Source organism: Spermophilus citellus, assembly GCF_964194105.1.
Source record: "Spermophilus citellus genome assembly, chromosome: 4".
Lineage (NCBI taxonomy): Eukaryota > Metazoa > Chordata > Mammalia > Rodentia > Sciuridae > Spermophilus > Spermophilus citellus.
Window position 1 is genome coordinate 51,753,992 of NC_138185.1, and position 16,678 is coordinate 51,770,669.

General features: G+C 48.1%; 1 long non-coding RNA gene across 7 annotated transcripts in view; it reads right to left on the minus strand.

Moving 5' to 3' along the window:
* The window catches only part of LOC308647436, a 109,250-nt gene extending 92,904 nt beyond the window's left edge, over positions 1–16,346 (minus strand). For 3 of the 7 annotated variants that reach the window (XR_014021620.1, XR_014021621.1, XR_014021625.1), the window contains exons 1-3: positions 16,237–16,346; positions 11,124–11,201; positions 9,188–9,286 (exon numbers count right to left, since the gene is read on the minus strand). This is a non-coding gene — a long non-coding RNA (uncharacterized lncRNA). Of the gene's footprint in view, positions 1–6,970; positions 7,413–9,187; positions 9,287–10,100; positions 10,309–11,123; positions 11,202–11,320; positions 11,428–16,236 lie in introns of those variants that run through there. The other 4 variants (XR_014021624.1, XR_014021622.1, XR_014021623.1 and 1 more) reach the window with 4 other exon arrangements.
* Positions 16,347–16,678: the final 332 nt, after the last annotated feature.

Here is a 16,678-nt window from a genome sequence, read left to right on the forward strand (position 1 = left end):
TTTTTTTCAGGTCTTTATTTAAAAGTCACCTGCTCAATTTACCTATCTACGCACTACCCCCTCTCTTTACGGTCTCTTTGTCTCTGATTTCTATTTATCATGGTTGCCACCTGACCCACATACTTAGTACAATTTGAGCATCCTTAATCCAAAAACCCCAGATTCAATACTTTTTGGGCATTAGAGACCTATAAATGGAAAATTCCATATCCAGAAACTTTGTTTCATGCACAAAATTATTTAAAATATTGTATAAAATTACATTCAGACATATGAAACACAAATGAGTTTCCTGTTTTGACTTGGGTGCCATCCCTACAATATCTCATTGTCTACATGCAAATATTCCAAAATCCAAAGCACTTCTGATCCCAAACATTTCAGATAAGGAATGCCCACTCTGTATTTATTGCTCCTCCTCAATTAAAATACAAGGATGAAAGTGAAGGCAGGGCTCTGTTATCTGTTCCTGGAAATGGCATGAAGTGAAAATGAACGATCCCCACAATGAAGTCCAGGTAGAGGAAGAGGAGAGCGGGGATGGAATGAGAGAGTAGGACCCAGCTAGCTGTGAGAACTGGGTGGGGAGGCTCCAGCCTCCCTTCACCCTAGACCATGTGCCTTCTGCTCCTGTGTGTCCAACCAGTACTAATGGCAGCCTGGGGTCTGAGTCTCCCTTTTGGTGGGTAACACAGAGGGAAACCTCTGATTGAGGGACAGAGGCCAGGTTCACAAGAGACAGCGGGAACTTTGAAGGATCATCCAGAGAACAAGGGGTAGAAGCTTAGAATCTAGTGTGGCAGATCCGAAGCTCACAGCTGGCTTCTTAGCCCTCCTTGTGGCCCACCCTGGCAGACCAGGAAGAATAAATGCTCTGTGCACAAACAGCCCTTAAACCATCGGACCCTCCCTCCCCGTGTCTGGTGTTCCCCTGCCCCACAGGGACCCCACCCTGACACACCTACCCAACCAAGGTGAGCTAGCTCTGACTCAGACCCCACCCATTATCCTGTACCCAGCGGTGGAAGGAGGTTAGGGAGGGTTTCAGCACCCCTGGACCTCATTTGGGGACAGGCCTGGACCTGGAGTAGTGGGTGTCAAGGAATTCCCCAGGGCTGGACTTAGCACCTGTGTGGGCAGGATGGCTCTGGGAACCCAAGGGGATTATGTGGCGGTTTGGCAGGCTGAGTGCAGAAAAGTCAGCGATGCAGCTACCAACCCCCATCTGCGGGGGAGGGGGTGCTTGTTTTCAAAAGAAGTCCAGCTCCCCTGGAGGGGGGTTGGGCATCATGGCCCTCTGAGAGCTCTGCTCCACCTCTCTGTCCAGCCTGTACCTCCTCCAGGGCAGCCAGTACTGCCCTATCCACGAAGGCAGGGTGAGGGACTCACACTCTGCCTGGGACACACAGGATCCTCTGGCCAGGGTATGGCTAAGCTCCTTGGGCATAGTCTCCAGGAAAACCTACCTGATGATGCAACCTGCCCAGCAGAGCTGATCAAAGGGAGCTGCGTGGGCAAGCGCTCAGAAGACCACAGGGCTTGCCCAGCGCTTCCAGGCCTGACTGTGGGTTCTGCCCGCCCACTGGGCGCCTGTGACAGCAGTGGGGGTGGGGGGGGGGCACTGCAAAGTGGTGGACTCCTTTTGCCTCTTCTAAGCTCTAATAGCCTTGGCGTCCTGCTTGGTTCCTCCAGGGCCTAGGCTTCTTTTTCAGAGTCAACCCCTAGTAACTATGGCTCAAGAAAAAGGTGGCTTGGAAGAACTTGGTAGCAGCATAGTACTTGGAGCTCTAGTATGAGAGGGTGGCTCTTTCCCTGTGGAGCTCAGAAGTCAACATGACCTGGCTCCAGGTAGAGAACCCTGGGGTTGGTAGCAGCAGCACCCAACAGGTTCCTGGAACAGAAGCTGGATGGGAGCCTGGCTGGCGGCTGCTGGGTTGGCTGTAGAACGACTTCCTCATTGCGTCCCCAAATGCCATCAGCTGGCTTGGTTTGGTTGCCTTCTTCCCCGGTGCCACCTAATGTCGCTTAGTGCAACCCACATTGTTTCTGCTCTCCCCCTGAGTAGCCCTATCCCTCTTGATATATGACCTCGGTGCAATGGCCTCATCTCTGAAGACTGGGCTCAAGAGGACTAAGGGCAGTAGGGGAGTGAGTGGAGAGCATGAAAACATCAATTACGGGCTCCACCTGGAACATGGGGTGCTTTGTGGTGGGAACCTGTCCAGGCAAAGGTCTTATCCCAGAGATCAGGCAAATTACTAGGTAGCCATTGGAGCAGAGCCTGAGCACCAATGTGTGAGCAGCAGACACCTTATTAGGTTAATTATGGGCTCCTGGGCTCCCCAGTACTGCGTAATACATAAGATAAAGTCGGGGTCTGTCAAGGGAGCAGCTCCAAGGTGATGTTTTCCTTGGGAGGTGAGCTTGCTAAAGATCCTCAGGCTGAATCATGGGGGGGGGGGGGGGGGTTGGGGATGCCTGAAGAAACGATGGGAGGAGGTGATCCCTTAAAGATCTGAGAAGTTTGCAGATCCCACCCCCAAACCTTGCTCCCCCCCCTCACACACACACTTTCTCATCTGTAAAGATCTGTCAAGTTCACCCCTCTGACATTTATGATGTGCCAGACAGGAACTGCTGGCCACTGGATAAGATCGGCAATTATAAAGATGATGGTGTTAGTGATATAACTAATAAGATAAGCTTTACATTGTACACACATTAGCTCATTTAGACCTGGAAACAAATCCATCCTCGTTTTATACGTGGGGAGACTGAGATTAAGGATGTTAAGCGACTCGCTAGCAGCCATGAGAGCCCGAAAATCAAGAAGCAAGACGGGGCTAAAGGGTAAGCAGGAGCAGAGACCTCCTAGTACAGACAAACTTGTGGCACGTGGAGAACGAAGCGACCTTCCCTCAAGGTCAGATGACTTGGAAGGCCACTGGCTCCGCCTTCTCCAAGGCTGCTAGGCCTCTTGGCTGGCAGCCTCTGCCACAAGTCACTGCGGAGCTAAGAGTGCCAGCGAGTTGTGGGCGGGGCCTGGAGCAAGCAGCCGGTAGGTGGGCGAGGTCTGCTGCTCCTGCAGGGCTTTTAGGGTAGGGTAATTAGCCTGGCTGCTCAGGCTGGGCGGAGTGCCCGGGAGCCTGCCAGGCCCCGCCACGCTCTTGAGGGCCCTGGATCTGGCATGCTCTCACCCACTCTTTGCCACTTGCCCTGGTCAATTTCAAGCCCCATGGGAAATGATCTCTGGGATTCTAACTGTGTCAGTGTCAGAAGATAAACCTGTATTGGAGAAGGGAGTGTGTCCCCTGGACTTGTGGGGACAGAGAGAGGTCCCTGCGCCACCCACTTCTCCAAGTTGGGCCCCAAGCTTGCACGCGGAGACCTTTCTTGCCCAGCCAGTCTCCTCTTCAGCCCTGTAGTCCCTCATTGGCCCGTCTCTATATACAAGGCCTGACACACAGCGCCACCTAGTCCCCTTCCTCTCTGAGCACCCCATATCACACTCCCAGCCCCATTCTCCAGATCCCAGAACCCTCCTCACAGCCTTTGTGTCCCTCTTGGGCTGGGAAGCCTGGAAGACAGGAATAAGGACTCATTCTTTGCTCAGGGAGGATCCACCAGGCTGGGACAGAGCCAAAGACATGACAAGACAAACAAAAGACCTCTTACCTTGGGGGCCACAAGGAAATAAACTCCAGATCCCTTCCCTAAAATCCTTGCGTCTCCCACACCACTACACCAGATTTGGGTTCATTTTTATTATTTTTATTTTTTATTTTATGTGTTTGCTTTTGCAGCACAGGGGATTGAGCTCAAGGTTGCTCTATCACTGAGCTACATTCCCCAGCCCTTTTATTTATTTATTTTTTATTTTGAGATAGAGTTTTTGCTAAATTAGAGAGGCTGGCCTCCAACCTGCCTCAGCCTCTGGAGTGGCTGGGATTACAGGCCTACTTGCTTCACCATGTGGTAAATTTTTCAAAGAGGAGGCACATCAAGTTCCCCAATATTGGACCCAACAGGCTTAAATGGACTTGCCCATCTCCTCTCATTGCTTTATTTTTTCATGAAATAAAAAGAATGGACACAGCCTCGGTTTATAATGCTGATTTTCAGGGTATTATCAGGACCAGCAGCTGTAGCACTCCCTGAGAATCTGCTGGTAAGCACAGGCCCTTCCTGACTCCCTGAATTAGAAACTCTGTGTTTAACAAGCTCTGCAGAAGATTCTGATGCCAGTCATGGTATGAGACCTCATGCTTTCAAGCTTCCCTCTGATAACCCTCCAACCTGAGCCCCACCATTGAATCCCACAATTCTCTTCCTTCCAAGTTCAGCAGCTCCACTCAAAAACTGCTCCAGAGCTCCCCATCAATTCCTTTTGTCTATGAACCACAAACATCTGTGACTCCTGGATCTCCTAATCTGTCTAAAAGTCTCTCTCATCAGTGGTAGGATTTGGGTGTGTGAGTGATGTGGAGTCAAAGCCCCTCCTTGGCTTAATAGGATGGAAGCCCCTGCCCTATAAAAACTTATCTTTCATCCAGGCTGGAGGTCACAGGTTTATCTCTATGCTGGTCTCCTTTCTTCAAAGGCAGTTCCAGGCTTCTAAGCAGGGACAGAATAGGATACTCTGTAACCTCAGCTCACCAGAGACATACGAAACAGAAAGACCTTGCAGAGTGAGGATGAATTTCATAGCAAGGTACAAGACCTACACTCCAAGAGGCCACCTGCCTGGGTACTCTGACCCTCCTTCCACTGCCTCTGTCCACATCAGTGCTGATAGGATTTGATTTCATGGCCAACCCAATCCCCTATCCAGCTAACCATGCTGAAAATGTGAGTCACATCACACAGGTGTAAAAAGTTCCTGGAGCTACTTAACCCTATCCCCAAATCCCAGGGCAGAGCCTTCCAAGTTCCTACTGGGCCCTGCCATCTCACCCACCCTTTCTTTGTCCCCATGTACAACTAAACCAGCCATCAGATGATGTATGACTTCTGTACCAGGTATGCCCTTTGCTCCTGAATCCCACAAACACTGGTACTTCCTCTCCGCCCAACTCTGTGCATCTCCTGGGTCTTTGTGTCTTTTCCTTTGAAGTAGTACCTTGTGTCCTTGTCCTCTTCCTGACAAAGTCCTCCATCCATCCCTTGAAGGCTATCTTACTACATCTTCTGTCTCTATAAGAAAATATCTGAGATTGGGTAACCAGTAAAGAAAAGAAGTTTATTTGACTTATGTTTCTGGAGTTTATAAAATCCAAGAGCATGGCATGGCATCTGGTGAGGGCTTTCTTGCTGCATCATGACATGGTGGAGTGCATCACATGGAAAGACAGAACAAGCATGAGAGCTTGAATCTTTCTTCCTCTTCTTACATAGCCACCAATGCCATCATGGGAGCTCCACTCTCATGACCTCATCTAATCCTAACCATCTCCCAAAGACCTCACCTTCAAATATCATTAACATATGAATTTGGAGATTCAGTTTCCAACACGTGTATTCTGGAGGACAAACATTCTAACCACAACAAGGGCTCATCCATCACTCATCTGGAAGTGTTCTCTGCCCACCTCCCCAGCCCCTGCCTCAGGTTCGGGTACATAGGTGGCATGAGTCAGAGAATGCAGCCCTGCTCATAAGGAGCTGAGCAACACTGGCCAAGTGATCCTGCGAGCTTGTTTTCTCACCTGTACAGTGATCCTTCCCACATGTTCCTTAATCATTCCCATGCTCAATAAATATCTATTGCACACCAACTAGAGTATTCGACGTTCTCAGACACAAAGGAGGCTTTTTGTGCTCTGAGCATTTTGATGGAGAAGACAACTAACACCCAACAAAACCCATAAATATAACAAAATGGCAGTCAGTGAGGGGAGAAGGAAAAGAGGATAAAGTTTCAAGGGGGCAACAGGGGCTCCTTCAGACGGGGGAGTCAGGGGCCTCTGAGAAGAGAGGAAAAGCAAGAAGGAACTGGCAGGGAGAGGTAGGAAGGAGTGCCCACTGGGAGGGAGCAGCCAGTGCAGTCTCTAGACCCGAGCCCCTCAGTCATTCCAGGGACAAACAGGCCAAGGAGGCTAAATGGTGGTGAGGAACCCCGAGGCAGTGACAGATCTGCCCCCGAGAGGGCAGCAAATTCAGGTGGTCAGAGCCACTATGCAGAGGGTGGTGATTCTGAGTGATGGGAACAGGTTGGTGGCATTTTTGGCTGTGGTGCAGATAGACTGAAGACACAGCCAGATGGACTGATGGCTATATGCCAGTGCCAACGGCGAAACAGCCCTGGCTGGACGGCAGGGCTAAACCCCCGCGTGCCAGAGCAGTGAACAGAATTCCCTAAACCCCCACTCGAGCCTCGAATTCCACATCCATTCAACAGGAGATGTCAGAGTTACCTTCCCGAGGCATGTCGGGTTACATTCTTGGCTGGCAGAGAGTTCAATGGAGTGTCAATGTCCCCAGCAAAGGGGACATTTTGTGCATACAATTGAAAACTTTTTATTTAGCATTTAAAATTCTGTAAGTTGATATTCATTAAAGTTACAAATGTAAAAGTTCTAGTTCTTTCTTCAGCTTTTAAATTCAATTTACTAATGTACTTATTTTATAAAGAAGCATAGAAACCAGGAAGTGTGGCACTTGCCTGTAATCCCAGCAATGGGAGGCTGAGGCAGGAGGATTACAAGTTTGAGGCTAGTCTCAGCAGTTTTGCAAAGCCCTAAACAACTTAGTGAGACCCTGTCTCAAAATTAAAACTAGGAGAGGGGCTCAGTGGGTAAGTGCTCCTGGGTCTAATGCCCAGTATCAAAAAAATAAACAAACAAAAACTTTACAAATTTGTACATTTAATTTTAATTTGCTTTTTAAAAAAGTCCTCCACTGATCTCAATAACAAGGAATAAGGCAAAGGAGGAGAAAAGAAAACCCTTAAGTATTAGTTATAAATCTAACACATTAAAATATTATAACAAGTTCTCTTAGTGTCCCAATATTTTATAAGACTTAGATTTCAAGTTAAAAATCTCAAGTCTAAGTTAATTACTCAATTACAACTTTAAAATTTCAGTAAAAAGCTGGCCTAATGAGTCTAATGAGCTGGATTATCTTAAACACAACAAACACTGACAAGACCCAATGTACATGTTTAATAAGGTTAAAATTGTGGGTTTGATTCTCGTTAACATTTGGATGAATGATTCTACAATTTGGTTATCCAAGACAGTGTCAGAGTTACCTTCCCGAGGCATGTCGGGTTACATTCTTGGCTGGCAGAGAGTTCAATGGAGTGGCCCTGCTTGGCACCCAGCCAGGGGGCTGAGACTGTGTTGAGGTTGCTCTGCCAATTCCTTCCACGTGGCAGGAGAGGGGGAGTCCTCCTCTTCAAGTCTCTGATTCTGGTCACAAGTCACGTAATTAGCATCTCTCTTCAGGAAGCTCACCCCACCCCCCATGCTTTATTGGGTCCTGCTAGTCATTTATTGCTTCATTTGGTTCTGGATTTTCTTCTGGACTTTCCAGAGCCAACAGGTATTTAAGTGGCATCTTGATGACTCTTCCCTAACTGGTGATACCTGACGGAAACTGCTTGGTAGTGCTATTCCCCAAGTGCTATGGTTTGGACATAAAGTGTCTCCCAAAAGCTCCTGCATTGATGCAGGGATATTCAGAGGTGAAATAATTAGATTATGAGAGCTATAACCTAATCAGTCCCTCCGAGTTTGAATGCCCTGACTGGGTGGTAACTATGGGTGTGTGAGGGATGGTGACCTGGGGAGATGGTTCACTGGGGGCATGACCTGGAAGATTCCCTCCACCATGCACTTCTGCCATGATGTGCCTGCTGCCTCATCTTGGGCCCAGAGCAGTGGAGTCACCCGCTGTGGACTGAACCTCTGAAATCATAAGCCAAAATGAACTTTCCCTCCTCTAAGTTGATCCTATCTGGTATTTTGGTCACTAAAAAAACCTGCCCAACACACTGAGCCCTGATGATCTTCTCCCTAATCAGGCTGTCTTCTCCCCAAGGCAACTGTGCTGCTAGTGGCCCCAGCCTGCCCCAGCCGGATATCCAGCAGCAGGATAGGATGACAGGGTGTCCCAGCTCTCTGGGGGTCCTGAATATGAATCTGCATGGAAACAAACTCCTTTTACCAGCCATGGGAACCCTCCCAGAAGCAGCATCCCCTCAAGCTTCTCCTGGCCACTGGCATGTTAGGAAATGTCCCTGTATCCCTCCCTCCAGTTGCTTCCTATATTGGGTTGAGGGCCAGAAATGGAGGGTTTTCTCAGGTACCAGCATCTTGGGTGGCCTGAGGGGCAGTAAGGAGAGGGATCATCCAATGCCAGCAAAGAGGCCATAGGAAAGGCCACCACAGGTGCCCTGGATGCTGACTGCTGTGCAGAAGAGCCAATGTCATCCTCGTAGGCTGAGGAAGTTGCTGCCTCAGGAAGCAGAGGCCTGATTGACCCATGACAGAATGGTAGGCTCAAGCCTGGGACACTTGCATCAAGGGCTCATGAGGGTCAACGGTCCAAGAGGGTAGTGAACATGGGACTCTCACCCTCATTTCTATTTCATTTTATCAAATTAATTTTGATATGATATCATTAAACGAAAGCAAAAGTGTAGGTAAAAATGTTCACTCTAATGATCAGAGAAGTGTGAAGTAGAACCACAGTGAGGTATCACTTCACATCCATTAGGATGGCTGTTATCCAAAAGTGGACAATAAGCCATGGAGAAATGAGATCTCTCCTAGATTACCAGTGGGAAAGTAAAATGGTGCAGCTGGAAGCAGTCTGGCAGGCCTTCAAATAGCTAAATGTGGAGTCACCACAGGACCCAGGGCCTTCAGGTTTGGGTATATACTCAAGGGAAATAAATACATGTGTCCACGTAAAAACTTACACAGAAATGTTCAGAGCAACATCATTCCTAACAGCCCCAAAATAGGCACAACCCAACATCCACCACTTGTGAATAGATTCAAAGAAGTTCTATCCATACACTACGTCATTATTTGGCCACAAGGGAATGGAATATAATGTGCTACCACACGGATGTTTCTTAAAAATATTATGTTACTGTTGGAGTCAGCTTTTTCATTGGTGCAACTAAAAAAACCTGACAAGAGCAATGTAGAGAAGGAATAGCTTATTTGGGACTCACAGTTTCAGAGGTCTCAGTCCATAGATGGCCAACTCCATTGTTCCGGGCCAGAGGTGAGCAAGGACATCATGGCAGAAAAGTGAGGGGAGGAAGGCAGCTCTGGACATGGGAATAAGAAGCAGAGAGAGAGGGAGAGATCTTCAATCACCAGGGACAAAATGGAGCCCCTAAAGGCATGTCCCCAGTGATCTACTTCCTCCCACCACACCCTACCAGCCCACATTTATCACCAGGTTAATCCATATTAGTGAATTAATCCACTGATTAGGTCACAACCCTCCTAATCTACTCATTTCACCTCTGAACATTCTTTCATTTTCTGACACATGAGCTTTTGAGGGACACCTCATATCCAAACCATAACAGCTACATTAAAGTAAGATACAGGGGCCACAAATTGTATGACTCAATTTATATGAAATATTCAGAGGAGGCAGACCCATAGGGACAGAAAGTAGATTAGTGGTTGCTTAGGGTTGAGAGGGATGGGTGATAGCTGTGTGCAGGGTTTCCTTTTGAGGGACATTCTCAAATCGACTGGGTGATGGTTGGGTATGTCTGTGAATATATTAAAATCCATTGAAGTCTGTTCATTAAATGGATGAATTGTATAATGTGTGAACTATATCTCAATAAAGTTGTAGGAAGAAACACACCTGGAAAAATGTGGCTTCCACTCTGTTCCCTCTTTTTACAAAAATGAAATATACATAGATGCATAGATACGTACACATATAACTTTTTTAAAATGTTCCCTACTTTCTTAAACAAGTAGTAGTGTCCTCTATGTACTATAGAACTTTCTCTTTTTAATTTTTCCTTTACCAAGCCACACCCCTAGCTCCCTCACATTCTTTTTGATGGATGTATAGTACTTCAAAGTGGGTATATTAGGCATCACAAAATATGCTACCTAGAATAACCTTGCCTGTCCTTTGCTTCATCTCCATCAGAGTGATTCCCTGGGAGAGGCTCCTGAGTTCAAGGGCCGCAGGTTTGGTAGATGCTGCCGAATTCCCCTCCGCAGGTAAGAGCAGAGTCAAGGTGCTGTCCCTCCAGCCCCATGACAAGTGCTTGATTCTCCACATATGCCTTGGTGGCCTCATCTGAAAACCAGGTTGCTGAGGGGCCCAGTATTTAGAAAGCATCTGGGATCTCAATGGTACACAGGATTCCCGTGGGCTTCCTTCTTATCACCCTCACCCTCTAGACTAAGCCAGCCAACGTGTGGCTGAGAAAGTGCTGCTGGTCGCTCCATAGGAGCTTCCTCTTTCATCTTAGGGAGTGGAAGCAGCTGCAGCTGTCGCTCCAAAGCACAGTGGGGCTGGGCCTGGAGGAAGTGGGGGGATAAACGGGCTAGTGAGAGGACCTAGAAGGGATGTGGGAGGGGGTGGCCCGACCAATGCACCCATCCTCTGGCCAACACATCCTCGGGGGTCAAAGGATGACTTGGGGAGCAACTTGAGAGTGATGGGAGGGGTGCTCCTCAGCTGGAATTTGGGGATGGCTCTCCAGTGAGAGGCAATCGAGTGGAGGCCTGCGTGAAGTGAGCAGCAGGCCTCCATATCTGGAGAGGAGAGTGCCTGCCACGTCTCCAGAGACCAGCAGCCTCTTACTGTAGACAGGAAACTGGAGGGGGGTGCTCTGCAGGATGGGGCTGGCAGGAAGGTAAGGATGGACGAAGCAGAATTTGAGAGGAGAGGCAGGTGCCTAGTTCAGGAAGGGTCCAGAGACCTTTGGGAATAAGAACAGAGACCTGCTGTGGGTTCTCATTAGAAAAGGAAGGATCATTCTCATCTGCCTCCAGAGTTAAAGGCTATCTGAGAAGGCTTGACTGCGAACAGGTGGTGGCTGGTGTCTTAGTCCAGGAAAGAGACCCTGGAGTCATCTGGGTGGAATCTACTTTGATGGTGGAACCAACAGAATTTACACCTACCCATCTTCATGGGTAGCAGATCCTCTTTCGAGCCTGAGCATGAATGAATCTAGAGCTTCTAGCAACAGGTCCCCTCTGCTGAAAAGAGAAAGAAAAACAACAATTAAAAAAAAAAAAACTTCTAGAAGCATCATGGCAGAAGCCCCCACTGTTAAAATAATTTGAACAGACTCTTCACTGAATTTCCAAACTCTCACCTGCTCAAGTCACTCTGCTACTTGGTCTCTATGTGCGTCTTGCCCAAGATATCTCCAGGGTTCCTCCTGACTATCCCCAGACAGCTCCAGAACAGGGAGGAAGGAGCCTGAGGAAAGAAAAAGCAGCAGTTGTCCCCAGCATGACCTTTGGGGACAGGAAGAGGCAGTAACTCTGGGTACCTGCAGGCCTCTGCAGGGGCAGATGATCACATGATTAGAGGTCAGGGTCAGGACCAGAGGAACCTGGTGAGTCCAATTATAAGGACACTGGTAGGGGCAGCCTCCATGCTGGAACAGATCATGATGGGCAGGGCAAGTTAGGGCCTCGAAGTGCAGAGGCCAGTCACATTGAGGTAAGGTGCTGAGACTCTGAGACCCAGGCCCCCTCAGAAATGAGAAGGGTGGAGTCACCCCAACTCTCTCCGAGGGTCTTTGTCAGCACCTTAAAATTACAACATGCAAAGATGGACGTGAGTGATGATCATGATTACCTGAAACCACCACACAGCATCATTTTTCTTTCATGGAAGTAGTATGCATGTATGAGCAGGGTGGGGGTCTCAGGGTAGGTGCAGCATATTCTCGGGGGTAGAAGGACTTTTGGAAGGTCAGAAACACAAACTCTAGCAGCCACAGTGACAGCAAACCAGTTCTGAGGCCTACAACCAACTGCATCCTCACCATGAAGGCCAAGGCAGAGGCCCCACCCCGCTGGACACTGGAATGTGAGCATGGGGAAGGGGCAGGGTGAACACTCCAGGGGATAAGGATGTCCGGTGGTGGTCACAGGTCAGGGTCCCATAGGGTAGGGCCAGGCTGCCTTCAGGGCACGGGCTGCTGTGCAGGGGTGGAGGGAGTCGGGGTTGGGAGTGTTGTGTTAGAGACTGAACAGGACACGAGGACATGAGACATTGTCATCTCCCCCAGAGGTCAGTGGCCTGTGAGGGAAAGCAGCATCTGTGGGCCTTAGACAATGTGGCCAGTCTGCGTTGCAGGGAATGACACATGTCAGGACCCCTCCTCACCAGAGGTCTCCCTACAGTCACCAGTGCTATCTCAACCTATCAGGCCAAACAGGAATCACAAGCCTTCCTGGTTTCCACGGAAAACCCCTCAAGGCAAGCAGTTCATGAATTCCAGGAATTTACTAGAGCCTTGGGAATCTGTGGAAGGGCCCCTGGCCTGTTCCCTCCCTCTTGCTCTCCCTGTTCCTGGAGCCCCTGATGGTCTGAACAGGGCAATACCCCACAGTATCACCCCCAGCCCCCCAAGGACTGACACACATAGCTTCTGTGCCCCCCCCCAGCCCCTAAAGCCCAACCCACAGCTTCCTCAAGCTCCCCATAGTCCCACCCCCAGCTTCCCACAGTTCCACCCCTGGTCCCCCCAAACCCCACCCTAAGCCAATCCACAGTCCTCCTTGGCCCCCCACCGTCATTTAAAGCCCCACTGAACACCCCCCAACTTCCCACACAGCCCTAACTCAAAGTTCCTCTCAGTCCCTCAACACCCTCCCCATAACTTTCCAGAGCGCCCTTTCCGCTCTCCCCAGATCCTCCATCTCTTCCATAGCCCATTGAGAATGAAGAGTCCTTTCCTGTATCAGCAACCTAGCAAGGATCAGGACAAGGTGCCACACTGAGGGGCCATGGGCACTTCCTCAGCACAGATGCCAAGAAAGTCAGGGTCAGGGCATGATGTGTGGTCTGGGCTTCAGAGGATGAGTGAAATTTGAGTCCAGAGGCCTGTCTCAGCTTGGGAGCAGACCGGGAGAAAAACAGGAAAGTAAACACAGGGCTAATCCTGAAAGAAAGAGTAAGAGATAGGAAGATCAATTCAGCAAGTCCGCCTTCAAGTAACATGGAGCCCATAAAGGAAAGAAGAGTGAAGGAAGAAAAGTAGCAGTGATGTATTAGACACATTTCAGACCTACAGAGACAGAGTCTTCAGATGGAGGGGTCCATGGAATACAGATTGAAGGAACAATGTCTGCTCTTAGAAAGGGCCGTAAGAAAGTGCAGAGCAACAGTGGACAAGATCAGTTGACTGACTTCAAAAACAGTAAAAAGTAAGATGTTTGCTGCAAAGGCTGAGAACCCTAGTGCGTCAGACTTCCCATGTGTTACCACGCTCCCAAAAGAACAGGGAAGTAATTTTGAACTTAGTTTTCTATATTGGGCTAAATTATCAATCAATAATGGACAGAAGAAGAATATTTTCAGAACTTTGAGGTTTCAAAGCAGCCAGATGTAGTGGTACGTGCCTGTAAACTCAGCTGTTCTGCAGATGGAGGCAGGAGGATCACAAGTTCAAGGCTTACCTCATCGACTTAGAAAGACCCTGTCTCTCTGGGCTGGGGTTGTGGCTCAGTGGTAGAGCACTCGCCTCGCACGTGCGAGACCTTGGGTTCCGTCCTCAGCACCACATGCAAAAAGTAAACAAGTGAAATAAAGGTGTTGCGTCCAACTACAACTAAAAAATAAATTAAAAAAAGAAAAAAGAAAAAAAAGAAAGATCCTGTCTCAAAAATGAAAAAGACTGGGATGTAGCTCAGTGGTAGAGTATTCCCAAATGGAAGGAAAAAAAGTATTTAAAAAAAGAATAAGTAAAAAACAAACCCACCTGCCACAATCCTTTCTGGGACCATTATTTGAGAATATATTCCAGGAAAGTGAGAAAGAAAGATATGAGATTTATACTATGCACTGACCCACCAGAGGGTGGTGAGTCTCAAGTACTATGTGTAGACTGGGGGGGGGGGGATTAGAGAAGGAGAGGAGGCAAGGGGACAAAAAGATAGTAAAACTGAGGTGAGGCACAAGCATGTTATTATTCTGCAAATAAGAGGTAAGGAAGTTGGGCAAGGTGGCATACACCTGTAATCCCAGTGGCTCAGGAGGCTGAGGCAGGAGGATTACAAATTCAAAGCCAGCCTCAGCAACTTAGCAAGGCCCTAAGCAATTTAGAGAGACCATGTCTCAAAATAAAAAAATAATAATAATAAAAAATAAAAAGGGTTGAAGATGTGGCTCAATTGTTAAGTGCCCCTGGGTTCGATTCCTGCTTCCAAAAATAAACAGATAAATAAATAGGTAAGGATTAAAAGCTATAGAAAAAAATTAAGTGTATAAAAAAATTAAGTGTATAATAAAATACATAGCAAACTAAAATGTGATATGACTTGGAGGTACAGATACAGTGAAAAATGGATTCACCCAATGAATTTGCTCCTTTATTTGTTTATTTTTATCTTGTAAAAGGGTCTTACTGTATTCCTCATGCTGGCCTGGAACTTTGGAACTCAAGAGATTCTTCCTGCCTCAGCCTGCCGAGTAGCTGGGACTATTGGTGCACAACACCAAGCCCAGCTCCCAATCTGCTCTTGATCCTGGGAATGTATTCTTTGAGTGAGCTGAGATGGAGGTGTCCACATTAGGCCAACAAAGAAGTAAACGTCCCCCTGGGCTCAGTTTCCCTGTGCAGTGAGTACTGTAACATTGGTGGGCTCAGCCCAGGGTGGAACCATTGGAATCCACCTTTATTATAGTCAAACTTTGCAAAAGCACCTGGGGCTGCGGGGAGTGAGTAGAAAGGGAGTCAAAACACAGAGCAAAGTTGGAATAGCAGACAGGAGAGAGAAAGTGTGTTAGTAGTTTCAGGGAGAACCTTCCAGAAGAGTTGAAACATTCCCCATGAACGGGAGGTGGAGAATGTGGGAGGGACAGGGAGGAGAAGGAGCTAATTACTGTATTCAGCCTCCATATCAGAGAGTATATCTTATCAAAGTATATCTTATCAAAGGCTCATAAAGCACAAAACAGGAGGACCAGCATTTTATTGAGGCTTAAGAGAATGGCCAATGAAAAACAGAAAGGTAAGAAAGGGTTTAACCCTGCCTGGGATGGTGGAACTGGTGTGGAAGGTAGGGTAGTCAGAGGTGGGAGAGGATGGAGAGAGATTTTACCATTAGGTTTTGTTTTGTGTATTATTTGCTTTTGTAAAGCCTGTTTATTGGGGGTTACTTTGACTAGAATTTTCAAATTTAAAAACTAGAACAAATCGAATTACTTTCCAAGTCTTTGAACACCGTGACTCAACACTCCCTAAAATACATGGATTTTGCTGTTTGACTTCTTTTAAGCGTCTCCACTGGCTTTTCTCAGTTAGTTTTACGGCCATCACCAAATGTAGACAGACCATGCATTCTTTACCCTATTGTTCACAGGAAGGAAAAACAAACAGTTTCTGGTGCTTGTCCCAGGGCACAGTGCCATCTGGGGAGAAGAACAGCAACCGCCCTTGGTGTTCAGGAGTCTGCAGGTGCCAGAGCGGGTATCTGCCATCCCTCGCTACACTAGGGCAGATTCATGAAAACCACTCTTGTTTCAGAGGCATCTCATCAAGGAGCTCAGCCCCTTCTCTTCCCTGGCTGGAGCCAGAGCAGTCGGTCTTTTTTTTCCCCCCCCCATGTTATTTGGTGGCTTGTGTCCAAATTAGTACTGTGATCCAGCGGCCAGACTCCCTAGAAGCACTCCTATGTTGGAGCAAACCTCTGCCCAGTGAAGGGTGCAGCCTGGTCACAGCCATCTGTACACACATCTGCACATTGCAGTTGGATAAGCCCAGGTGACACACAGGAGCCCCATCCTTAGACCAAGTAACTCAAATGTTTCCTACTTAGAAAAATACGGAGAAAGGAAACAAACCCATTGCTCCTGACAACTGCTCTAATAAATCCTAAATCAATGTAATGTTGCAGGCACAGTTGAAACCCCCTTGGGCCCCTTCTGAACCACCCTGTCCTGACCTTGGGGTTAACCTTCCCCATGTGATTTCATGGTGGGTAGGATATTTGTCAGCTCAGGCTACTGAAACCAACTACCATACACTGGGTGACTTAAACATTTATTACTTACATTTCTGAGGGCAGGGAAGTTCAAGATCAAGACCTCAGCAGATCCAATGTCTGGTGAGGGCATGCCTCCCGGGTTTGCAGAGGGCTGCCTACTCCTTGTATCCTCCCATGGCCAAGACAGAATTTATCCCTCTTGTGTCTCTTATAAAGGCACAGATTCAATTTAGGAGGATTATGAAATCATGAGATCCACCCTCTGACTTCATCACTTCCCAAACACTCCACCTCCAAGCACCATCCCATTGGGGAATTAGGTTTCAACCTATGAATTCTGGGTGGGGTGGGGGTTGGGGGAGGGGGACAGGCATCCAGTGCATGGCAGGTTTGGCGGCAGGAGGAGCACCTGGCGTTGCTAGGTATGTTTCCTGCTCCTTTGCAGCTTGCTAACTTGGCGGTGCCACTTTTGGATGGTAGTGTGACACATCCAGCTTTACATCACGCCT